General features: G+C 45.2%; 1 protein-coding gene and 1 pseudogene across 1 annotated transcript in view; one reads left to right on the top strand and one right to left on the bottom strand.

The window, feature by feature from the left end:
- Positions 1-26,451, top strand: part of PTPRD (protein tyrosine phosphatase receptor type D) — a 791,067-nt gene that overhangs the window by 113,271 nt on the left and 651,345 nt on the right. The gene's annotated exons all lie outside the window — the stretch shown is intronic.
- Positions 13,038-13,157, bottom strand: LOC136642630 (5S ribosomal RNA; annotated as a pseudogene).

Below are 26,451 nucleotides of genomic sequence, written 5' to 3'. Positions count from 1 at the left end.
GCTATCCGCCAATCCACTGGCACCGTGGCCATTTTGAGGGACAAGTTGCATATTTTAGTCAAGAGATCAGCAACTTCATTCTTCAATTCCTTTATAACTCTTGGGTGGATGCCATCAGGGCCTGGTGACTTATTGATCTTTAATTTGTCAATTAGGTCTGAAAAATCTTCTCTTTTAACCTCTATCTGACTTAATTCCTTGGTTAGGAGGGGCCGTTCGGGCAGCAGTATCTGCCCGAGGTCTGCTGTGAAGACAGATGCAAAGAACTCTTTTAATTTCTCTGCCATCTCTAAGTCTCCTTTTATCTCCCCTTTCCCTCCCTCACCATCCAGAGGGCCAACCGCTTCTCTGACACGTTTCCTGCTTCTAACTTATTTGAAGAAGCTTTTATTATTCCCCTTAATGCTGCTGGCCATGTGTTCCTCATAGTCTCTCTTGGCCTCCGGTATCACCTTCTTACATTTCTTTTGCCACAGTTTATGTTCCTTTTTATTCTCCTCATTAGGGCAAGACTTCCATTTATGGAAGGAAGCTTCCTTGCCCTTTACGGCCTCTCTGTCTTGGCTCATTAGCCATGTGGGCACCCTCCTAGATTTAGTGGAGCCCTTCTTCCTTTGCGGTATACACTTCTGCTGGGTTTCTATTACTGTTGTTTTAAGCAGCCTCCATGCACTCTGGAGAGCTTGGGCTCTTTTTACCTTCCCTTTCAACCTCCTTCTAACCAGCCTCCTCATTTGAGGGAAGTCCACCCATCGGACGTCAAGGGTTTTTGTGACAGATTTGCCTGGTACTCTTCCCCCGACATGCATGTCAAAACAGATCACAGCATGGTCACCGTTCCCCAGTGGCTCAGTAACATTGACATCTCTGACCAGGTCCTGAGTACCGCACAATATTACATCCAGAGTCACCTGTCCTCTGGTGGGCTCCATTACTAGCTGCTCTAAAACACAGTCATTTAGCATGTCAAGGAATCCAGTCTCCTTTTCGTGACCAGAACACAAATTGACCCAGTCTATATGAGGATAATTGAAGTCCCCCATGATTACAACCCTGTCCCTCCTTGACACCTCCCTGATCTGTTTCCTCATTTCAAGGTCCTCTTCCGGTTTCTGATCTGGACGACGATAGTACAGTCCCAGTATTACTTTGCTCCTCATGCCTGGTAATTTAACCCACAGAAATTCTATGGTAGAGTCTGACCCACCTTCAAGCTGCTGGATTCTATCCCTTCCTTAACATAAATGGCCAACCCACCTCCAACACGCCCCTCCCTGTCCCTCCTGTAGAGTTTATAGCCCGGGATTGCGGTATCCCACTGATTCTCTGCCTTCCACCAGGTTTCCGTTATGTCCACTATGGCAATGTTTTCCCTTGTCACCAGACATTCCAGTTCTCCTATCTTTGCTCGGAGACTTCGGGCATTTGCATAAAAGCATTTGTACATGGAATGCCCTAGGATGGGCTGCTTATTTGCTCCTTTGTCCCCGCATCCTCTCACTGTGCCAAACCGTCTATCACATCCCATCACGCTACCATTCCCAATTTCTTCTCCTACTCTGTCTTTACCTTGTTGTTCTCTAACCTCCCCATCCTCGTCCCATAGGGATGAGGAGTTCCGAACTGGATGCCCCTTGGCTCCTGTCGGCTTTCCCCCAGGGGTCAGTTTAAAAGCTCCTCTGCCACCTTTTTAATGTTATGCACCAGCAGTCTGGTTCCATTCTGGATCAAGTGAAGCCTGTCCCTCTTGTACAGGCCCCGCTTGTCCGAAAACGTTCCTCAGTGCCTAATGAATCTAAACCCCTCCTCCCTACACCACCACGCATTGAGACCCCTGATCTGCTCCTGCCTAGCTGGTCCTGCGCATGGAACAGGTAGCACTGTTGCATCATGTGGGGGGAGGAGGTTTCACCTGTCAGAGGTAGATCATGGGAGCTGCTGTGGAGCAGGTACTTCCATATACTGAGTGGAGCTTGCCAGATTGTTACCATAATCAAACTTTGGGGCTGAATTGTGGCAAAACACAATTTATAGCATGTGGTTGTGCCTCTTTAATGAGAATGTGTAGGATGAAATGTCTGAATTGCTTATTTATGCAAAACACACAAAGATAAAAATTGATTGGAGGTCATTTGGAAACAGCAAGACTCCTCTGTACCTGCTGTTAGTCAGTAAAGGAGAGCTTCCAGCTTAATTTAAGTAGAATGTCTCCCCTCCTCCTAAATAAGTGATTTATAATCTCAATAGCTGTAATTTAGTGTAAGCAAAACATAAGATTAGTAATATCCTTAATATGAATTATTAAATTCCCATTAGACTAAATTACCACCCAGAGAGATGTGCAAAATGACTCTGAATTAATTTGTATACTTCAGTAACCATGTGTTTCACCTGTTCTTTAAAATCATTGATTATTCAAACTCCTTTTGTTCTAAATCCTTCATATAGATAGCAGTTCAGTTAAGATTTCCCCCCTTTACATTTCTTAGGGCCCAATCCAAACCTGCGCTGGAGCAGGCAAGCCAGGAGCCTTGTGCTGCATCCAACGCAGGTTCATTGGCTGAAGTAGCTCAGCCAGAGGCAAGGGGAAACTTTCCCCTTACACCTGGGTAAGGGCTGCACGCCCCAATGGGTCTCCTTGGATCTGCGCCACCTCTGGAGGTGGTGCAAGTCCAAGGAGAGCAGAGCGGCTGGAAGCCGCTCCGTTCTCCCTGGGGACGGGAGTTTGAATCCGGCATAACTGCCAGGTCCCAGCCCCAGCCCCGGCTCCCTGCACGCCCGCCCCTGGGGCCGCCCATTGCCCTCCCTCCCCCCGCCCAGAAACACCCCGTCCTGCCTCCTCCCCGCCCCCACACCTACCTTCGTAGCTTATGTTGGCGCGGGGCCGCTGGCACAAGTGGCAGAGAGGAAGCTGCTGTGGAGGCTTCTGCTGGCCTTTGTTCCTCAGCGCATTTAGATGCGCCGACGCATCCTCCCACGGACGTGCAAACGTGCTTTACGGCATGATTGCGACACTCTCAGGGCTCCTCTGTCTGCGCAAGTGCCAGTTAGGATTGCCCCCTTATTCATGTTTAAACCTAGGGATGGCATCAGGACTGTCCAAGTCCACCACTGGCTGAGGGCCCACACCCATTAGAAGGCCTGTCTGGCCAGACTGACTCCTTAACCTTCTTTGTCAGGGACAGTGGTGGTGTCCAATGCACCATCACAGGCTGGGGAAGCATTATAAGATAGGGGTAACAGCACCATTTGGATCCTAAATCAGTAGTTCTCAAACTTTTTAGCACTGGGACCCACTTTTTAAAATGACAATTTGTCAGGACCCACCAGAAGTGATGTCATTAACCTAGAAGTGATGTCATGGTCAAAAGTGACATCATCAACATGCAGCACAATCCTGTCTTGCGCTGCAATAGACAGGACAGGAGGCCTGCTCTGTATCCAGCACAAGATTGGGGTCAGAAGTGGCTCTGCCAGAGGCAAGGGGTAACACTTCCCCTTACCCTTGGGTAAGCCATCACAGCCCCAATGGCTTTCCTCGGATTTGTGCCACCTGCGGAGGTGGCATAAATCCGAGGAGAATGGAGCGGCTTGCAGCTACTCTGCAATGCTCAGGGAATTGGGTTGGGATTCAGCATAACAGCAGAGTCCCAGCCCTGCCTCCCACTCCCTGCCCACCTACCTGCGCCTGCGACTGACCTCCACCCACTCTCCCCCACCCGCCTCCCCCTCATACCCTGCGTCAGCCAAGTTCAGCCAATGCAACCCTCCCTCAAGGTGGCACGGAGGCTGGGTATGGCCTCCACGAGCTGGCATGTGTCCCTGTACCAGCCCAGCTGACTCTCAAGGAGGCACAAGCGTGCTTTACGGCACATTTACAACTCAGGATTGCGCCCTTAGGCTTCAGACCTAAGCTGTGATCAGCGAAAGGTCCCATTATAAAGAGCGTTCATGCTGTTATTTTGCGTAGCTCGGAATTTAAACATTCTAGTTCAGAAATCAAAGCAGAACACAGACTTGGATCCTTCTCCAATCACACAGTCCTCCACTCCTTTCACAGCATCCCATCTGTCCACCAGGGCAGAGCAAAGCACCATGCCTCTCTCTCTTGCTGGGAGCCTGCCCTGCCCAGCAGCTTTGTACGCTGCATTACAGTTCTGTATTTTCAATGGTGGCTGAGCTTGGTGCTATGCAACCCACCTGAAATTGGCTTGAGACCCACTGTCCCGTCCAAATATTCCAACTCCCTTCTAATGCCCACTTTTTGGCTAATTAACACCCTCCTTTTCCAAGAACAACAGCTGTGGTGTGCAAAGAAATGAACAGAACTCCTTATCAGTTGAGCAGTTAACAAGAATTTATTGCAACAAACACACTCCCTGCAAGTCCTCTTGTCCAGAGGCTTTCCCTCCCCAAAACTCCACTTAACTCAGTGGGTAAAGGTCTGAAGCCTCCAGTCCAAGTCCAATCCAGTCTCCAAAGCACAGTCCAGTCTTCCCAGTCCAGTCTTCTCCCAATCCCTCCTCTCCAGCAGAGTGTCTCCTCCAGCAGGGTCCTGGCAGTCCTATGTCCTCCAGCAAAGTCCTGAGGACATAATGTATGTCCCATTAAGTCCAAATTAGGCTCAGGTGAGCCATCCCTTCAGTCCATGTCCATTCAAAGTCCCATCAAGGTCAAATTAAGCTCAGGTGTCCAACCAGGTCTCCATTGGCCTTGATTGATTACAGCTGTGGAGCCAGCCCTGCTCTTCCCAGAGCTGTCAAACAGCTGTCAAAACATGGAATCTCCTGGACTGAGACCTGGTTGAAAACCAGGAAACAGAGAGTGAGTGTCAATGGGCAATTTTCACAATGGAGAGAGGTGAAAAGCGGTCTGCCCCAAGGATCTGTCCTGGGACCGTCTCTCTTCAACTTCTTCATAAATGACCTGGAGACAGGGTTGAGCAGTGAGGTGGCTGAGTTTGCAGATGACACCAAACCACAGATGCAGATGACACCACCAGTTTCCAAGTGGTGAAGACCAGAAGTGATTGTGAGGAGCTCCAGAAGGATCTCTCTAAACTGGCAGAATGGGCAGCAAAATGGCAGATGCGTTTCAATATAAGTGTAAAGTCATGCACATTGGGGCAAAAAATCAAAACTTCACATATAGGCTGATGGGTTCTGAGCTGTCTGTGACAGATCAGGAGAGAGATCTAGGGGTGGTGGTGAACAGGTCGATGAAAGTGTCGACCCAATGTGCAGCGGCAGTGAAGAAGGCCAATTCTATGCTTGGGATCATTAGAAAAGGTATGGGGAACAAAACGGCTGATATTATAATGTCGTTGTACAAATCGATGGTAAGGCCACACCTGGAGTATTGCGCCCAGTTCTGGTCGCCGCATCTCAAAAAAGACATAGTGGAAATGGAAAAGGTGCAAAAGAGAGCGACTAAGATGATTACTGGGCTGGGGCACCTTCCTTATGAGGAAAGGCTACGGCGTTTGGGCCTCTTCAGCCTAGAAAAGAGATACCTGAGGGGGGACATGATTGAGACATACAAAATTATGCAGGGAAAAGATAAAGTGGATAGAGAGATGCTGTTTACACTCTCACATAACACCAGAACCAGGGGACATCCACTCAAATTGAGTGTTGGGAGGGTTAGGACAGACAAAAGAAAATATTTCTTTACTCAGCGTGTAGTTGGTCAGTCTGTGGAACTCCTTGCCACAGGATGTGGTGACGGCATCTGGCCTGGATGCCTTTAAAAGGGGATTGGACAAGTTTCTGGAGGAAAAATCCATAACGGGTTACAAGCCATGATGTGTATGTGCAACCTCCTGAGTTTAGAAATGGGCTATGTCAGAATACCAATGCAAGGGAGGGCACCAGGATGCTGGTCTCTTGTTATCTCCCTGGGGCATTTGGTGGGCCGCTGTGAGATACAGGAAGCTGGACTAGATGGGCCTATGCCTGATCCAGTGGGGCTGTTCTTATGTTCTTAAGAATTGCTATCAATACCACATCATCCATCTGGTAATCTTCTGATCTTCCATAAGACCCATCTAGTGCAGCGTTTCTCAAATTGTAGATCAGGACCCACTAGGTGGGTCGCAAACCAGTTTCAGATGGATCCCCATTCATTTCAGTGTGTATTTTTAATCTATTAGACTTGATGCTACCATGGTATGTGAGTGCATTTGGGGAAATGTTACAGATCTGTACTTTGAACAGGCTACTATGTATATGTTTTTAACAATGAGAGTCAATGGGACTTATTCCCGGTTAAGTGTAGATAGGATTGCAGCCTTTGGGATGTTTGGGGATTTTTTTTTTTAACTGGTCAGCAACTGCTTGGGAGGGTTAGGAGGTTTCTTTATTTTAAATAAAAATTTAAATGTATAAATATGTTAAACTTTTAATTTATTTACATAATTAGATTTTGTCATATGGTTAAAAAAATTACTGCTTGATAATGTCACTTTCGGCCATGACATCACTTCCAGGTTAATGACATTACTTCCGGTGGGTCCTGACTGTCATTCTATGAAGTGGGTCCCAGTGCTAAAAAGTTTGAGAACCACTGACCTAGTGGATCCTGACCCACAGTCAAGAAATGCTGCCCTAAACCATTTACATTTACTTCTGCAGTTGAGTATGTGAGTTCAAACAAATCTATCTGAATCCTTTGACAGGTCGCAAAATAATGGTCTTTAGATATCTGCAATCTCTGACATTACCCATAGCTTAGGAGAGTCCTGTAATCTTTTTGGCATATCTTGATGTGCGTCAAGTAGGTCATTTCCTGTACTGTTCTGAAATGTAAAAAAAGCAACAAGAGATTGCTCAGCTTCGCTATGAGTTGGGTAGATCTACAGTTTCACCATAACGCCTTTGTCCACCTTTCCCAAGCCAAGAGCCTGGACCACATGTTTTCAGGTTTAAATTATGATTTTATTTTTCTTTAAAAACCAATATTACTGCTGCTCGTTTTCCATATTCTAAGGCAACTAGTAGATTCCCTGATGGGCATTTTTTTTCTCTTTAGGAACCCTACTAGCATTTATGTTTGTTGGAAGTTTATCTAGATACTGTAGGTGTACTTCAGACTTTCCCGACAGATGACAATGTATTCCATTCCCATGTTATTTGTTTCATTTTGTCATCTAATCCTTAACACCTCCAGTCCTACAGTTTGCTATCAGTCATCACATTCTGCAAAGCACCTCATTTTAGCCAATCCAATGGTTGTATCGGTGTGGTTTCCTTTCCTGTGCTGACATTTTCTTTTGATGAATGCATGACTGCGTTCAATAAGTTCTGCGGGTTGAATATATTGATTTCAATTTCAGTTGGTCTCCGGAAAATGCTTAGGGGCTTTGCTGAATCAGGACCTCAGTTCCCCTATACTTCCTCTTAGGAGCAGACTGCTCCTGAGATTTTCATTAGATAACAGACATCCTGCTATTTTAGAACTCACTTAATTATTCCATACTGGTATTGAGTCAGAGAATCAACAGAATAACTGGAAGATAACCTGTGGGACTATATGCCCTGTTTTGCAGTGTTGCAGAGATTTTGCTATCTTACTTTTTTCCCCCAATATCATCACTTGTCACAGTCAATTTTTCTCTTTCTACCATATCAGATTGGCAAAAGACAAAATTAAAAAGCAGCTTGAAATACAAGCATTTCTCTACTTACGTCCTGCATTCTGCCACACGTTACCTCCGTTGCTTTCTGTTGATCTCCTTTGTAACCAGGAATGCATACAAGTAAGTTGGGTTAATAACAACCTCATATGCAGAAAGTAAAGTGATGAGCCTTTTCCTATCATTTTGTATCTATACCAGGAAAAGTCTCACCTGTTACATTGTAGCGTGTAGTGCTTCTGTTAATGGAACAGGAGCAGTTGACCCATTTCTGCCTAGCCCACAGGTCTGCACATTTGATCCCTGTTGTATATTTGCAGTGTTGGGCAAAAATGGCTTTTAAAAGAGAGCAGTATTTATTGTATTAGTGTAGGGGCTCACGCTAATGAAAAGGGTGGAGTTTCTTAACTGATAGCACCAGTGGCTCGTCCATGGGTGATCAGCTCCTGGCTCACTAAGAGATCTCCTGGCAAATAAACAAGAATCCTTCCCCTTGATCCAGACATGTTGGGGGATGCCCAGCTTAGGTGCTTGATCAGCCCAGGACTGGATCATGGCTGTCTTGTTGCAGAAGAAGAGGGGAGGAGGTTTGAGCGGCACCTGATTCCTCCTCATCTGCTGGGCAGCCTCTTTAGGTCTCCGTCTTCTTCCAAATCTAACTAGAACTCTTGGCTTCGTATCCTGCTCTCTTTGCCTCATCCCTGGCAATGGGAGGGGTTTTAAACCCCCCTGGGCCTTGTCTGGCATCACCCCCTCTCTGCTCAGGTTCTGGACCTACAACTTCTGTTGTGGCTGGCCTCTTAAAGGCACCTCTCATGGTAATGGACCTGGAGACAGCAAACTCAGAGGTCACACCTAGGGTGTGAAGACGGTTTGCCTCCTGTTCTTCCAGCAAGGAACAGAACAGCATTGTAACATCACAACAACCCTGTGTGGTAGGCTATGCTAAGGGACAAGGAATTTTGCCAAAGCCATCCATTGCGGGTTATACCGGAGTTGAACTTGGGTTTTTCACATTCAGCCAGCACCGCACATGAACTCCCGCCCCAACAATGACACTTACGGCCCTAATCCTGTGAGCATGCTGCACTGCTGGAACTTGCATTCTGGAGATGCAGAGTGCTTTATGGCTGTCGAAGAAAACAATGCAACCAGGCCGCCACCTGAAGAGGCCCACGCTAGGAACATACTAAGGAGTCTTGGTACTGGTAAGTTAGCATGGGAAGCAAGCCAAGAATGAGGAGAGAGAGGATCGTGGTGAAGACCAGGGCCGGGAAGGGGCAGATCAAGCCTGGGGAGAGAGTGGTATTGCTGGCAGTGGTGCTGTCAATAACCTATCCCCAGCCTTGATCCACCTTCCTGGATCCACTCGAACTTGCACGAGCTGAATTGCTGGAACAAGTCCAACTACACCTATTCAGGTAGCAGAGGCCTATCCCTGGGCAAGGGAACAAATGTTCCCTTACCCAGAGGAGATCTCTGGGACCACCCTCCCTCCCCTTGCAGTGTGCATGCTGGTGGTGCGGCTGCATAAGCAGTGGTGTTGGATTAGATAGGAAAGGGCTGTTAATTGTGGAATAGTATTCCCTCTGCTCACTTCCAATGAACTAAGCAATATCAGTCGTGAGAATATTCCTCTAGCAACTGTCTTAAATTAGGACATGGTGCAATATTTGAGATTCTATGCATCTATAGTATTCCCTACTGGAAAAAACATCAACATTGATTTATTGAATTTCAACATCCTTTTAATCACGGTATAATCTGTTAAGCTTCCATGTGTGAATGAAATTAATTGAGGCCTGAATTATTTTTTTCCCCCCTCAGTCTATGAAATTGTAACAATTTATCTCCCGTAGAGACCTAAGTAGCAGGAATGAAAGATGAGCTGAACTACCAATAGCTGTTCAATAGTTGTGCATTAAAAACAAAGGGCCTTCAAACCTGCATTCTGGTTGGAACTAGGATAGGGTGGCGCTCAATGCTAGAGGGAGTCATCTTTAGTTTGACTGATGGCACTAAAGCCAGAGCTCCCAATTACAAAGGCTTTTCTCCTTATTGGAGGCATGGGTGCCTTTGGTTCAGAATTAGATCGTATTCAAGTAAGATTTTTCTGTGCCTTGCTTTGGCCAACTCTGGCTATTGGCCCTATCTCCATTATGAGAGTGTCTTGTCCCAATTTTCAAATCCTGCCGACTGCGCCAATTTGTCCCGTCCAAATATCCCAACTCCCTTCTAATGCCCGCTTTTTGGCTAATTAACACCCTCTTTATCTCTAGAACAACAGCTGTGGTGTGTAAAGGAATGAACACAGAACTTCTTATCTATAGCAACTAACCAAATTTATTGCTATGAGCACAGACACTCCCTGCAAGTCCTCTTGTCCAGAGGCTTTCCCTCCCCAAAACTCCACTTAACTCGGTGGTTAAAGGTCCAAAGCCTCCAGTCCAAGTCCAATCCAATCCAGTCTCCAAAGCACAGTCCAGTCTTCTGAAGCAGAGTCCCTCCTCTCCAGCACTGTTCTCTCCAGCAGAGCATCTCCTCCAGCATGGTCCTGGCAGTCCCCTTCTCCTGTAGGTCTGGGTCAGGGTCCCGCTCCTGGCCAGCACTTTGCTCCTTCTGAAGCTGCCTTTTATCCTTGGATGTCTCATAATCCAAAATGCAGCTCAGCTGTGAGCTACCTTGTTAAGTCCAAATTAGGCTCAGCTGAGCCATCTCTTCAGTCCATGTCCATTCAAAGTCCCATCAAGGTCAAATGAAGCTCAGGTGTCCAACCAGGTCTCCATTGGCCTTGATTGATTACAGCTGTGGAGTCATCCCTGCCCTTCCCAGAGCTGTCAGCCAGCTGTCAAAACATGGAATCGCTGTCAACACCACATCATCCACCTGATGATCTTCTGATCTTCCATTACAGAGAGGCTGTGTGCTTTATCACTGTTGTACAAAAAGATTATGTTTTAAGTGAGAATGAAAGAGTGGAGAGCACCTAACAAACTCTGTTCTTATAAGTTTCCTATACTTTCACAGTGTTTCCATACATTGTATAGATAGCATATGAGGGTTCAATAAGTGAACTGTGGTTTAGGTTAGGGTGAACCTGAAAGCAGCCACACCTGAAACCCTTGCACCCTGATGGCTCAACATTCCTGGCACTGTGTAGAGACCGGTCTGAAAGAGTCAAAGTCTCTATTGCCTGGTTTTTCAGTTCCTTGTACACAAATATATATTGCACAGCACCAGGGCCTAGGAGAGGGGGGTAATTTGTACCCGGGCCCAGGGTCAGAAGGGGGGCCCAGGAGCCAAAGGAAGGGGCCCAGAAATTTCCTAGGATCTTACATTTTCCAATCTCACCCAGACACACTGTCCATATGAGATGCTGGGGGCACTACCATGGGCACATGGTGGCAACTGCTGCCACAAGTCATACACACCAGGCCCAGGAATGCATACATTCTTTTAACAGTGTCACATCTGGGAGGAAACTGACCTGCTACAGTAGTTCTTTGGCTTGGGATCTGCTAGCCATGGAGTGTATAGGAACTTAGTGACACAGCTTTGGAACTGCAGCTACTGCAGAAGTCAGTTTTGGTGTACACAGGACATTTTTTTCTATTCTAGTGTAAGCCTAAATACAATGATGCTGATCTCTTGCAATGAGTTTCTATATTTGAAATATTTTAGAGGGACTTAGGAGTGAGTTTGGTTTTCTGTATTACTGTATCTAGCTGCCAATGCTGGGCAGGCAGGTAGACCTGAGCTCTGCATTGGGAAGCCTGGTAGACCAGGGCTCCGAAGACTATTCTGACTGTTGCCATTTTCCTCCTGCCTGTTTTGCCCCCATTCTGCCCACCCCTATTGCCACCCTCCCCCCACTCTGATTCACCCCCTCTCTCTTTGGAAAGGGGCCCAAAAGAAACTTTGTACCTCCTGATAAAATTCCTCTCAGAGGCCCTACACAGCACAACTTCAGAATCTGATGGTCAATACAGAACCACAAACCTTACTGATCCTCTTTTGCACCATTCCTCTCTAATTTAAGTGGGCTTTGGAGAGATAGAATTGTCAGACACTTCTTCAAGAAACTGCCTATTATTTAAGAGCTTAGCAGACAGCAGGAGCTATGCCGCCTTTCTGTTTGTCTTCCTGCTGGTTCTGCAGTGGTCACAACTAGAATTTCACTGCCACCAATAGCAGGAGAGAAGTATCTATTGAAGCAATGGGATCAGAGGTGCTTCTACTGCATACACTCGCATTGCTCCTGATCTGTTGAAAGGACATACTGCAAACCAGTGTTGGTTACTTTTGAACCCTTGAAGGGCTTCCCACCTTTTTACCATATTGTAAAGCAGAACTTACTTTGTGAGTTAGAGACATCAGGTACTGATAGATATAGATATAGATATAGATATAGATATAGATATAGATAGATAGATAGATACTTTATTAACGGTCATCCGACCAGCTAGTCACAAAACAACACAACAAAATACACAAAATTAAAACCAACATCCCTTTACACATATATAAAATCATAAAATCATCAATTTATACATCAGGTACTGAGTTTTCCTGTCTCTGATCCATACCAGTGGTGACCATTGGGACAGGGGACACTTTCTGTGTGATATCCCAGTTCAGGTGATGAGTTCTGCTTCAGGAAAAGAGCAGGCCCCTGAACCAGTGTTTCCAATCTAGGGGTCATGACCCCCCAGGATACGCATTCCCAACTTTCTTTTGGGATGCTGCCCCTTAAGGAGCGTAGTGACCTAACCAGGGACCTGTAGTGCCATTAGAATAGCACTTCCGGGTTTCACTGCTGCCTCCAAACACATGTAAGTAAAAAAAGGGTTTTTTACATGCATTTGGCTGTGGCGGCAGCTGAAGCCAAACCCAGACTAATGATACTACGGGTTCCCAGTTGGGTTAAGGGGGAAGTGTCCCAAAAGAAGGTTGGGAACCATTGTCCTAAACGCGCAGGTCCTGGCTCACTGGAAAGCCCACTTCTCTCATTTGAATCTGACTGCACACTAAGCTTTTTCTCAGAAGCTCCACTTTGCATGGCCAAATCCGACTGATGGCCATGGGTCTGATGGCCACAGTGCTAACAATATTGTGGGAATTCCCTCCTAGGTATGTGCACTTTTTCTGTTGTGTCTTTTATGTGGCTAGCCAAGTTATGCCAATTCTGTATCTGATTTTTAATCTTTCATTAGCATTGTTAGTCTCCTCACGTGTGTTTCCCTGGAAAGGTGATATAGACATGGCTTTTAAATAAATCTTGTTGTTGCACTCAGTATCCCTGAGACAAAAGTAACACCGAGGCCAGCTGAGTGTCCCAGGCAAGCCCCTTTCAGGCCTGCTGAGGAATGGTTGGCAACCTTCAGTCTCGAAAAACTATGGTATAAGCCTACAGCACCCGGTATTCGCAGGCGGTCTCCCATCCAAGTACTAACCAGGTCTGACCCTGCTTAGCTTCCAAGATCAGACGAGATCGGGCATATGCAGGGTAACAGTTGCTGAGGAATCCAAAGACTGTTTTAGTCATTTTACGTGATACTATGATATTATTCTCAGAGCCATCATTTAAAGAATAAAGCAATACATATTTAGAACCACATAGATAAGCCAAGGTAAGCCAATATTATTCTTATGTTGCAGGTGGGGCTGGAGTTTTAGAAATAGTGAGTAATTTGCCAGCATGGCTATGCTGTGACTTGTAATGGGGAGTGCCTGGCTCATGTTCCCAGTGGTGACTCCATTGCACAGTTCCCCAAGATCAAGTAGGTCAAGTACAACAAATCACCTTTAACAAAACATAAATAAAAATAAGCCTCCTTATTGAATGCCTCCTTAATGAAGCAAATGCTGGAATGTTTTGACTGAAATTATGTGAATCCCTATGAGAATGCAAAAAGCTCTGAGTCAGATAAATACCAACAACAACAACAACAAGCAAATTCAGTTGTTCACTTCTTGCCTCTTTATATTTGGGATTTTTGTGTGTCATTAGTTTTGTCACCCAGCAGCTGGGACCTTGCAGGCTCGAAAATACCCTCAGATTTGGAAAAACCACTGAACCATGTCGTCCCTTAAAAGACTGGAATCTGGAATTGTGCATGTTTAATCAGATTTCATTTACATCTGTGCTCCATAATTCAGCATGTTTGGGGACAGTATTGCGCTCTGTCACTTCTTATTGATAGGGAACAAGGAGAAACTGCAGCTCTCCACTCTTACCCTGCGCTCCTTCAGCTTCAGGTTAAAGGAATGGCAGTAAGAGTGAGAGAGGGGGAGCATGGTTAGATTGTCAGACTGAATGTTAAGACCCAGGTTCAAATCCCCACTCTGGCTACAATCCTATTCATACGTTCCTGGGAGTATGCCTCATTGACTATAATGGGACTTACTTCTGAGTAGACATGCATATGATTGGGCTCAGGCTACAATCCTATCCACACTTACCTGGGGGTAAGTCCTATTGATTATAATGAGATTCACTTCATAAATAGTCATCATGAAGCTTACTGGGACAGTTGTTTCATCTCAGCCTGACTGTTGTGAGGATAAAGTGGGTAATATTAGAAATGTAATAACTATTACTGAAAGCTTAAGATAGATAGCTTCTCATACGCCACAGTTGTTGACAATTTGCTATTTGCAATTTGCTATTGCTGACCTGGGGGAAAGAAAGGACGGTACCTCCGTGGTGAACACATACTTTGCTGGGGTCCCAGGTCCCCAGAAGGCCCCTCTTGGCTTCGGTTATCACAACTATGAAAGACCCTTGGCTGAAGCCTTGGAGCACCATCAATTGAGACGGTACTGAGCTAAATCAACTCAGGGTCTGACTCAACAGAAAGCAGGCAATTTTGATATTCTCTCCCTGTGTAAAACAATCTTAGAAGTATGGATACAGTAAAAATGATTGTTTTATCTTAAAATTTGGGCCCTGGGAGATTCAGCCCAATCCTATAGCCTTGATATAGCATGCAGCCACGCCAATGGAACATGCACTGTTGCATGCAGTGGTGATGGGGTGACTTAAAGGGAAACTGGAGGTAAGTAAAACACTTTTTTACTTAATTCCATGTAACCCCACAGGCTGCCTATCTGTCTCCTTGGATCTGTGCCAGCTATATAGCTGGTGTAAGTCCAAACAGCAAAAAGGGGAAGGATCAGGTAAAGGATAAGGAATAGGATTGTGGCACATGCTGGTTCTGCTGGGATCCATGGCCTCCCTTTCCTGATCTGTCCCTGCCCTCCCCCTTCTTGCCCTGGAACTCTCTTGCCCTCCCCCTCCCTGCCCATAGCACGGCCCCACTGCCAACTTATCACAGCCATGAAACCTCCAGTCTGGAACAGGTCCACAGCAGAACAAAGATCTAAAGCCTCCTTCCTCACACACCAAGGTCCTGATCCCAGGACCTGAGAGGAGGCCTTGCTCCCAGTTGCTCATGAGTAAAGGAACATTGAGCATGTCAGAGATGAGCAACATGCAGTTTGGCCCTGGATAGAGTTGTTTCCTTGGAGAGAACTCCTTGACTCTCTAACAGTATTGATTTGCTTTGATTTCATGGGTGTTGATATTTTCTTCCCATAAGTGCATATACAGGGAAAGAATCATGCTTTAAAAAATGTTAGGTTTTTGTTGTTGTTTTTTTTAAGTGAGCGAACTGAAACTCGTTTGAAGCCCCTTTTAATAGTGGTTACGTTCAAAAGAATTACAATAATGATTTCCCTATTCAATTAACCTCTTTTAAAGTATTATGTTAGCGATTGTGGGTCATTTCAATGAGGGAGAAATTGGCATACAAAGGGCAGAGAGAAAATGTGAAGGCACAATGGCATGAGTTGCAAATTTAATCAGAAAGGCCCTGATAAAAATACTTCAAAGTTTTGTGCCAAGAAAGAAGGGCAGCTATTAGCATACTTATGAATTTTGTTTCAGAAAGAAAAAAAACTGGGATATTGGTGTAATGCCTTGCAGAAAGAGTCACATATTATTTTGTGGATTTTTTATGTGGAATTGCATTCAACTTTGCTGAATCACACAGAGGATTGTTTGTGTACTTACTCCCACCCAGAAGTTCCTCAATTTGCATTACTCCATTCTGGGGCTTCTCCATGTGCATGCACCCCTGCACCTCATTCATCTTTCACCGCCTGGTTCAGCCTCTCCACCTCAACTCTTCCCCATTCTCTCCTCTCATTCAGTTCAGTCTTCCCGCCTGTTTGCTTCTCTCCTGATAGCTCAGACTTCCACCCAGACTTCCCCATTAGCCTCTCTTCCCTGGCTCTTTCCTAGCACTAGTACATGCCAGTAGTACTGGCACTATATACCAGTACATTCCAACCCCACCGCATTTGCCTCAGTTCTCACAGCAGCTGCCTGATTGGGCAGACCAGTGTCCCTGGACGTACCCAGGTAGACCCACAGGGTGCAATACTAAGGCGCCCTTGGGCCAGCGCAAGTCCCATAAGGCATGTTTGCACTTCCTCGGGAGTCGGCTGGGCCAGCACAGGGATGTGTGCTGGCTCACAGAGGCTGAATCCAGTTTCCATGTCAATTTCACAGAGGAGCCTTGTGTCAGCTGAGCTCAGCCAACATAAGGCTCTGGGAAGGGCGGGGAGGAGGCTGGAGGGAGGTGTTCTGGAGCAGGGGAGGTGTTCTGGGGCAGGGGAGGGTGGGCGGAGGGTGGTCCCGGGGGTGGGTAAGCAAAGAGTGGAGGTAGGGCTGGGACCCAGCAGGTATGCTGGATCCCATTCCTGAGCAACACTCTCCTTGGACTTATGCCACCTCTGGAGTTGGTGCAAGTCCGAGGAGACCCATTGGGGCTGCAGTGGCTTACCTGGGAGTAAGAGTTTTCCCTTACCTCTGACTGAGCCACTTTGGCCCCTATTTTGTGCTGGATACAGCGCAGGCCTCCTGGTCTGCCTGTTTTCAGCGCAAGATAGGATTGCGCTGACAGTGTTATATATTACTTATCCATGCAAACAATTCCAGATTAGTGCTAATTTCATACAAAGGGTCCTGTATATGTAAATATAAATGATGTAAAAGAGTGCATTCACCCCACATTTACAATTTAAGTGCAATCCCTCACTTGTATTTACATTTAAAGAATGTACAAAGTATACATGTGTCAATAAGAAAGTAACCCAGAAAGATATCATCTGTAAGAAAGCTGATGGACTAGTATGGTGTTCAGACATTTGCCTGAATATGTACATTGTACCAAAAACAGTATTGTGCCTATTTGTATTCAATGGCCCCTCTCCATGCATGTACTTGGCCCCCAGATGCAAGGAAGCCTACTTTCCTACAAGCAAACTATATGTGCATAACTTGAGTGGTGCAGTCAAGGACCTTGCCTCTTTCATGGTTCTAAGTCACATAAGCAGGATCTATCCAGTACATTTTGTGCTTTTTTACCAAATGTATTCTTCAGCAAATAATACATTTGGAGCAGAGTCAGCAGGCTCAATCCCAGTTTGTCTGCCCTGCCCAATACAAGTATATAGAGGAATATCTGAATACTACTTAAGACAACCCATCAAAAGTGGGCAAAAATCAGCTGGCAAAAATGAGCTGGCATAACCACCTATGATTTTTCTCCTCTTTGTTTTTTCTCCCCTGCCTCCTGAGTATGAGGAAAAAGTTTGGAGCAAGTCAAAGGCCTGGTTTTACCACTTTAAGGAATTATTTGAGGCAGGCATGTTTTTAAATACTTTGTCTTTGTTGATTTCACTCTATACCACCAATGCAGCTACTAAGATATTGAAGATTTTTTTGTAGACTTTAATCCAAACCGGGTTATATTAAAATTGTGGTGACATAAGATACGTCCTGTTTAACGGAGGCAGATAAGCAAATGCAGGCCTCGCATTATTTCGGCCTATAAATGAAAGATAATTAATCTCAACTTACCCATATGAAAGGTCTCTGCGTTGCCTTCCTTATAAAGACCTTGGGTCAGAGTCAATGAAAACACTGTCTGAGCTGTGAAAATTATGCCCTGTGCCTGTAAACCAGAATGATTGCTAATTCTTAATTTAGATAACCTTTTTAGCTGTGGCTTTTAATATAAAACAGTACTGCCACGGAAGCTACTTTCAAAATACAGCTAGTCTCTCTTATTGGGCTTAATTTCCTGTTTATAAAATAATTGCTCCTCATGCACAGACTTCTTCCTTGATCTGCCCCATTTAGTCATAACATTTCTATAACACATTTATGTGTTATATAAATCATTATATATAGAGGGGGGGTTGTATTATCTTGATGATATCCCTTACAACAACCCTGCAAGATCTGTAAATATTAGCTTCCCTGTATTGCAGCTTGGTAGCTGAGATTGAGAGGGAGCAACTTGCCTAAGCCCACTTAGGCTGCAATCCTATACACAATTTCTTGGGAGTAAGTTTCATTGAACACAATGGGACTTACTTCAGAGTAGACATGCATAGGATTGTGCTGTTTTTGATGACATGGCAGAGATGGCACTAGAATTGGGGAAGCCCTGATCTGCAGTTCAGTCTCTAACAGTACAATCCTATACACACCTACTCAGAACAAACAGTCCAATCCTATGAGCTCTTTTTGCTGGCAGAACTACAGTTCCACCAGTGTGACTGCCCAATGGCATTCATAAAAACACTTCCAGCAGTATACAAAGTGGCATGCTGCCTGAACACCAGCAGGAAGGCCAATTCACTGGCTACCCACCACAGCAGGTAAGCTAGTGGGGAAGGTGAGAGGGCGGAGGGTGGATTGGGGCAGGGAGGGGCAAAACTGGCTGGGGAGAGGGCAGAATGGGGGGCTTCAGGAGAGGGTAAATCTGGCAGTGGTGGTGCACACAGAATCTGATCTTTCATCAAGGGCAGCCTCTCTGCCACCTTGCTCTCTTGGACTTGCACTAGCAAAACTGCTGGTGCAGGTCCAAGGAGACCCATTGTAGAACAGGAAGCTTACAGAGTTGTAAGAACATAAGAACAGCCCCACTGGATCAGGCCATAGGCCCATCTAGTCCAGCTTCCTATATCTCCCAGCGGCCCACCAAATGCCTCAGGGAGCACACCTGATAACAAGAGACCCGCATCCCAGTGCCCTCCCTTGTATCTGGCATTCTGACATAGCCCATTTCTAAAATCAGGAGGTTGCACATACACATCATGGCTTGTAACCCATAATGGATTTTTCCTCCAGAAACTTGTCCAATTCCCTTGTAAAGACATCCAGGCCAGATGCTGTCACCACATCCCGTGGCAAGGAGTTCCACAGACAGACCACACACTAAGAAATATTTTCTTTTGTCTGTCCAAACCCTCCCAACACTCAATTTTAGTGGATGTCCCCTGGTTCTGGTGTTATGTGAGAGTGTAAAGAGCATCTCTCTATCCATTTTATCCTTCCCATGCATGCATAATTTTGTATGTCTCAAACATGTCCTCCTCAGGCGTCTCTATTCTAGGCTGAAGAGGCCTAAACGCCGTAGCCTTTCCTCATAAGGAAGGTGCCCCAGCCCAGTAATAATCTTAGTTGCTCTCTTTTGCACCTTTTCCATTTCCACCATATCCTTTTTGAGATGTGGTGACCAGAACTGGACACAATACTCCAGGTGTGGCCTTACTATCAATTTGTACAACAGAATTACAATATTAGCTGTTGTGTTCTCAATACCTTTTCTAATGATCCCAAGCATAGAATTGGCCTTCTTTACTGCCGCCGCACATTGGGTCGACACTTTCATCGACCTGTCCACCACCACCCCAAGATCTCTCTCCTGATCTGTCACAGACAGCTCAGAACCCATTAGCCTCTATGTGAAGTTTTGATTTTTTGCCCCAACGTGCATGACTTTACACTTACTTACATTGAAACGCATCTGCTATTTTGCTGCCCATTCTGCCAGTTTGGGGAGATCCTTCTGGAGCTCCTCACAATCACTTCTGATCTTCATTACTCTGAAAAGTTTGGTGTCATCTGCAAACTTAGCCACCTCACTGCTCAACCCTGTCTCCAGGTCATTTATGAAGAGGTTGAAAAGCACCGGACCCAGGACAGATCCTTGGGGCACACCGCTTTTCACCTCTCTCCATTGTGAAAATTGCCCATTGACACCCACTCTCTGCTTCCTGGTCTTCAACCAGGTCTCAATCCATGAGAGGACCTGCCCTCTAATTCCCTGACTGTGTAGTTTTTTCAGTAGCCTTTGGTGAGGAACCGTGTTGAATGCCTTCTGAAATATAATGTCCACAGATTCTCCCGCATCCACATGCCTGTTGACCTTTTCAAAGAATTCTAAAAGGTTTGTGAGGCAAGACTTACCCTTACAGAAGCCATGCTGATTCTCCCTCAGCAACGCTTATTCGGCTATCTTTGATGACGCATTCCACTGTCTTACCCGGTATAGATGTTAGGCTGACGGGCCTATAGTTTCCCTTTTTAAAGATCGGCATGACATTTGCTATTCTCCAATCCTCTGGCACTATGGCTGTTTTGAGGGACAAGTTGCATATTTTACTCAAGAGATCAGCAACTTCATTCTTTAATTCCTTAATAACTCTTGGGTGGATGCCATCAGTGCTTGGTGACTTATTGATCTTTAATTTATCAATGAGGTTTGAAACATCTTCTCTTTCCTCTATCTGACTTAATTCCTTGGTCAGGAGGGGCCATTCGGGCAGCGATATTTGCCCGAGGTCTTCTGCCGTGAAGATAGATGCAAAGAACTCATTTAATTTCTCTGCCATCTCTATGTCTTCTTTTATCTCCCCTTTCCCTCCCTCACCATCCAGAGGGCCAACCGCTTCTCTGGCAGGTTTCCTGCTTCTAACATACTTGAAGAAGCTTTTATTATTCCCCTTAATGCTGCTGGCCATGTGTTCCTCATAGTCTCACTTGGCCTTCCATATCACCTACATTTCTTTTGCCACAGTTTATGTTCCTTTTTATTCTCTTCATTAGGGCAAGACTTCCATTTATGGAAGGAAGCTTCCTTGCCCTTTATGGCCTCTCTGTCTTGACTCATTAGCCATGTGGGCACCGTCCTGGATTTAGTGGAGCCCTTTTTCCTTTGCGGTATACACTTCTGCTGGATCTCTATTACTGTTGTTTTAAGCAGCCTCCATGCACTCTGGAGAGCTTGGGCTCTTTTTACCTTCCCTTTCAACCTCCTTCTAACCAGCCTCCTCATTTGAGGGAAGTCCACCCATTGGAAGTCAAGAATAGGATTGGGCTGAAAGAGAACTTTTCAAAAAGACTATGGGACCAAAGGTTCACTGAATAAGTGCAAGCTGGGTTTAAAACATTTTAATTTGTTCTTGTGTTGTTATACCTTGGTTCTTAAGAGTCTATTATAGGAATTGCCTTCATTCAAAATATCCATGCATGGGAAGAAATTTAAAGGGGAAGGGTAAAAGAGAAGAAAGAGGAATGGAACAGTGTGATATATTCACTTGATCATCTGTACAGTGAAATGAATATAAGGTGACTGAGCAGATAAATAAATGCCTGGTTTTTATTTTCAATGAAGGGAATATGTATTAAGAATAATCATTATTGCAACCCCCCAAAGCATTCCGTATATCATTACTTTTTCTAAGTTATTTCTTTATATACATACCACGTATTCCTTATATTGCAAATCTAGAAGTTCTCCAACCAGCCTTCAATATTTGGAGGTATATGAGCTTTCTGAGCCTTCAGTTAGCTACTGATTTTCCGCATTCCACCAGGTTTCCATTATGCCCGCTATGTCAATGTTTTCCCTTGTCACCAGACATTCCAGTTCTCCCATCTTTGCTCGGTGACTTCGGGCATTTGCATGAAAGCATTTGTACATGGAATGCCCCAGGACGGGCTGCTTATTATCTCCTTTGTCCCCGCATCCTCTCACTGTGCCAAACCGTCTATCACATCCCATCATGCTACCATTCCCAATTTCTTTTCCTACTCTGCCTTTACCTTGTTGTTCTCTAACCTCCCCATCCTCGTCCCATAGGGATGAGGAGTCCCGAACCGGATGCCCCTCGGCTCCTATCGGCTTTCCCCCAGGGATCAGTTTAAAAGCTGCTCTGCCACCTTTTTAATGTTTTGCACTAGCAGTCTGGTTCCTTTCTGCTTCAAGTGAAGCCCGTCCCTCTTGTACAGGCCCCGCTTGTCCCAAAACATTCCCCAGTGCCTAACGAATCTAAACCCCTCCTCCCTACGCCACCGTCTCATCCATGCATTGAGACCCCTGATCTCTACCTGCCTAGCTGGCCCTGCGCGTGGAACAGGTAACATTTCTGAGAATGCTACCTTTGAGGTCCTGGCTTTCAGCTTCCTACCTAATAGCCTAAATTTGACCTCCAGGACCTCCTGGCTATATTTGCCCACATCATTGGTGCCCAACATGCACCACCACCGCTACCTCCTCCCCAGCACTATCTACCAGCCTGTCTAGACGAGAAGTGATGCCCGCAACCTTCGCACCAGGCAGGCAAGTCACCATGCAGTTCTCACATCTGTCGCAAACCCCCCTCTCTATGTTTCTAATAATCAAATCCCCACTACAAGAAGCCCCCAACCTCCCTCCCGCCGAGGAGTACCCTGAGTGCATTCGGATATGGGCCCGTCTCCTGAAGAAGGGGTCCCCCCAGGGGATTGTTTCCCTCCTCTCCAGCATGACATCCTCCAGCCCCGAGACTTACCACCTGGGCAGCTGAGGAGCTGCACCTGAGGAGCTGTGGCCTGAGGTTGGGACGAAGCCTGATTGTCCCCGGAAGTCTCCCCATAGTCCTTGTCTGCCTGCTTCTGCTTTTCCAGGTCAGCCTCCAAAGCTTCAAGGGAGCAGACACGTTCCCTAAGTCCCTGGAGCTCCTTGCGCTGAGGACACACCCATGACTTATGCCCCAGAGGCATATAGTTATACATGTTGCACACGATGCAAAACACTGGACAGCCACCACCCTGCTGCTGGCTGTCTGACTGCATAGTTGTTTTTTGTTTGTTTGCTTGTTTAGGGGTGCTTAAAAACCCTTCACTGGTTTGCTGCCTTCTTCTCAAGGAGAAGGGCAGTGCCTGGGGCCCAGGCTTCCTTGCCCTGCTGCTGAACTTGCACCAAGGCTAAACTCGCGGTGCCTTACCCGGCACTTTGTTCCCGAGGCACTTGGTTTCCCAGAGGCCACGTGCACTTCTGCAGAGAGGCTCACGCGGTGGCAGGCACTAGCTTTATCTAAGCTTTATCTATTTGTAAGGGGATTTAAATCTCATTGTCCGTCCCAAGCCACCCAATCCCTCCTCTCTCGATTGGTTACAGCACATCCACTTGGTATGGCGGCACCAGCAAGGGGGAAAGATAGGATTGGGCTGAAAGACCCATTGTGTTCAGTGGAGCTTACTTCAAGGTAAATATAGGGCTGCAGCCTTAGATACTGTGTTTTGATCATCTGCTTCTGTGGCGACAGCAGTGCACACACATACCTCTCTTTCTCACTTTAGCACTGCAATTTCACACTGCTTATACCTTCTAGCACAGTTAACTCTGTTATAGAAGGAAGTGCAGCATGTCAGGCATGGTTATTTTCTCCAAATTGTAACCCTGGGGTTTGGGGTTCAACTTACTAATGGAGACAAATTTTAAATTGGGGAAGTTCAAAATATGGACTTGGTTCAAAGAGTCTCATCCTATTTTGGGACCACCTGAATTTTCTTCCAATTTAGGAGCAGCTCACAAAAATGAGCTTCTTCTCCACTATCTCCCAGGTCTCTGTGCCAATTCTCTCACTTCCCTTCCCTGAGCAAACATAAAATAAAATAAAAGCTTTTTAAAAAAAGGGCAAGGTTAACTAGTGCCAGGAAGGGCTCAGGAAAAGCCAGCCATGAAACGTCCTCAGGAACATCACTTCCAGTTAAGGTGAGATTTGCAAGGACTTCCCTGTCTCTTCTCTGGTCAACCTTTCTGCTGTCATCCTTTGCCAGTTATTACCTGCCCCTTTTCAAAGGTAAGACATTTTGGTTGAGAAGTGCTGGGGAATTCACAGGGGAGAGCACTGTACTCATAAAGGTATTGTTTTTAGTATTTTTGAAATAATCTGAAGGATGCTTTTGTAACATTCTCCCAAAAAGTTTAAAATAATACATTTTTGTATAAGCCCAAGACAGTTCATGAATCACCATCATCCTTGGATCCATACTTTGGGAAGGGTCCATAGTTCAGTAAAAGAGCCATGCTTTGCATACAGACAGTTCCAAGTTCAGCTTGTTCAAAAGCAATGACAAGATTCCTAACCAGTGCTTGGTTTTGGGAAAATACAACTCCTGTTTTGTACGATCTGTATTTGCTGCATGTTTATTTCTCTACACAATCAAAATTGCTTTCATTACCTTTCTGTCTTAGGACAAGGGCAGGTACGTGACAGACTGCTTCTCCCCATATGAACCAATCTGGCCACTGTGGAAATCAAAAGAGGCCTTCCATGTTTCCTATTACAATCAGAAGCACAATTGGTAGACAGAAAGGAAAGAGCCTTTTTGGTTGCAGGGAACCTGCCCCAAGACATCCATCTTGCCTTCAGTTTGTGAATTTTCCACAGTCTTTTGAAGACATCCTTGTTTTAGTAGGCCTCTGACCTATGTAAGCCTCTGTTAATTTGCTCCCTCCGGAGACTCCCTCCAGATGGGAAAAGTTTCTTCTGCTTTTCCTATCTAATTTTTATGCTATAATTTTGTCTTACACATATGATATTGTTAGTTGTGGTGGTGGTGGTGGTGGTGGTGGTGGTATATGCCTTAAGCATCTCATTTCTGAGATGAAGAAGTAGGATAAAAATTACTCTGTATGTTTTGCTATGCAGCATGCATGCCATTCAAGGAACACAATCAAAGCACTCTTGGTGCATGGAACCAGTTGACTGGATCTCTAAAACATGGCCATGGAATGTAAGGCCTTGCAAAACCTAGGTGTAAAGACAAGACAGTCAGTCTTAATCAGTTGGCAATCCAATAAATATTTCCTTAGATTCCACTTTCAAAGTTATCATCATTCTTTTCTTCAATCAGAACTTGCTAATATTTAGGAAAAAAGTAATCAAACACCCTGCAAATCTATAAAATGCTAATCACAAGCAGGTTTCAAGCTGAAGCTTCCTGCTTAATAAAAATAGGTTAGCTTTCTAATCTGTTGGTAATGAAATATGGATGCCCAGTTAATCCTTTGCTTTTCCCCCAACAGAGGAGGGCATACTTATTTTTAATAGGGAGACATTTTCATACCAGCTTTGCTTAAATTTGCAGAAATACAGAACATTTGTTTTCTTTTCCATTCTGCACTTCTCCTGTGCTTGTGAATTTTTAGGTGGTATACTAGATTTTAGGCAGCAGTCTTTTTTCTCCAAAGGAAAAACTCCAATGGAGAAAAATCATCATCAAAAAGTGGTTTGGTTTTGATCTTATTTGGTTGTTTCTGGAAAAATGTTCTGTTATATGAAATGGGGCCAAGAGAAAGCAGTGTTTGTGGTCACAAATTATTATTTGTTTTCAACCCACTCGAAGCTTCTCACTGTGTGGATCATACACCTTTAAGCACATGCAAAACAGAGGAATTGAAAACTCTTTTGACAGGTAAATGTGAATCATCTTGTTTCATTGAAAGGAAAATAATCAAGCTCCTTTCAAATAATGTAAAATGTAAAATGATTGCCTGTCAAAATGGGAGGGGCACTGATCAGCACCTCTTCTGTAGGAAATGATTCCCTGTTTTATAGCAGGAGAAACATATGCTGCGGCTTAACTTGCCGTTTGACTGCAATCCCTCATATCTATTAACAGTTGATTTCCTGGAACTTCTGCTGCTGTTCGTATTTCCCCATCAATTATTTCCTTGAAAACTATCTCTGCTCTCCTTTCTATTACTGTTTCTTTAAAATAGTTTATTATTTCATTGTAGGTTTTGAAAAGGCATTCGTAACAAGCAGCATGCCCCTCCTGTCTTCCCCTCTGTGTGTGTGTGTGTGTGTGTGTGTGTGTGTGTGTGTGTGTGTGTGTGTGGCACCTTCTCTTTTTATCAAAGTCCAGGCAATTCAGTCTTTTGTAGCTGCTGCATGGAAATGCAGCAATTGTGTCTGTGGTTTCAACAGGGGACTTAGCATTGATAGAAAGGTGGCTAGGCAAACTTCAAAGCCATGTCGACGATTGTGTACCTCAACAAGAAATCTGTTACAAAGGTAGAGCTCTGTGGAGCAAGAGGCATATTAGCCTAATATCTTGGCAGCAGGCACCTCCTGCATCTAAAACCTCTGCACACAGAGGATCGTCTTGTAGGCTGTTGTCCCCCTCAGCAGTTGATCCTTTTATAAAACTGAAGAGCCACTTTCTCCCATTTCAGAGAGTTTTGACTGGAAGCTTTCTTATGTCTACTGACGTACTGTGGTGCATCTGATTACTTTTGTACAGATCATAATCCTCGCTGCCTGTGAAGGGGGAGTTACATGCCTATTGTATTCTCAAACTTTGGCTATTCAAAAGCTGAGGAAAAGCTTAGTCACTAATGCATCTACGGTGCTTTGATCCAAACTTGGTGCCTGCAGCAGGAGTTGGGGAGGGAGAAATAATGAGGGAGCTTACATAATAGAGAGGAGTGAACAAATAAATTACAACTTTATTAATCATAATTCCAGTTTCTTTTGGCATAAGAGGCCAGGGGTGTAGGCTTTAACCTGCCCAGACCAGTGATGTGGTGATGCCACTGTATCACTGCACAGGGGGTTAGGATTGGGCCATAAGAATTATAATTACAGGTAACCCATGGCTCAAATCACAAGTTCACAGCATGTGC

The sequence above is a fragment of the Tiliqua scincoides genome, chromosome 2, assembly GCF_035046505.1.
Source record: "Tiliqua scincoides isolate rTilSci1 chromosome 2, rTilSci1.hap2, whole genome shotgun sequence".
Taxonomy (NCBI): domain Eukaryota; kingdom Metazoa; phylum Chordata; class Lepidosauria; order Squamata; family Scincidae; genus Tiliqua; species Tiliqua scincoides.
Note: the sequence above shows the minus strand (reverse complement) of the source record. Positions and strands in the feature narration are given on the sequence as shown.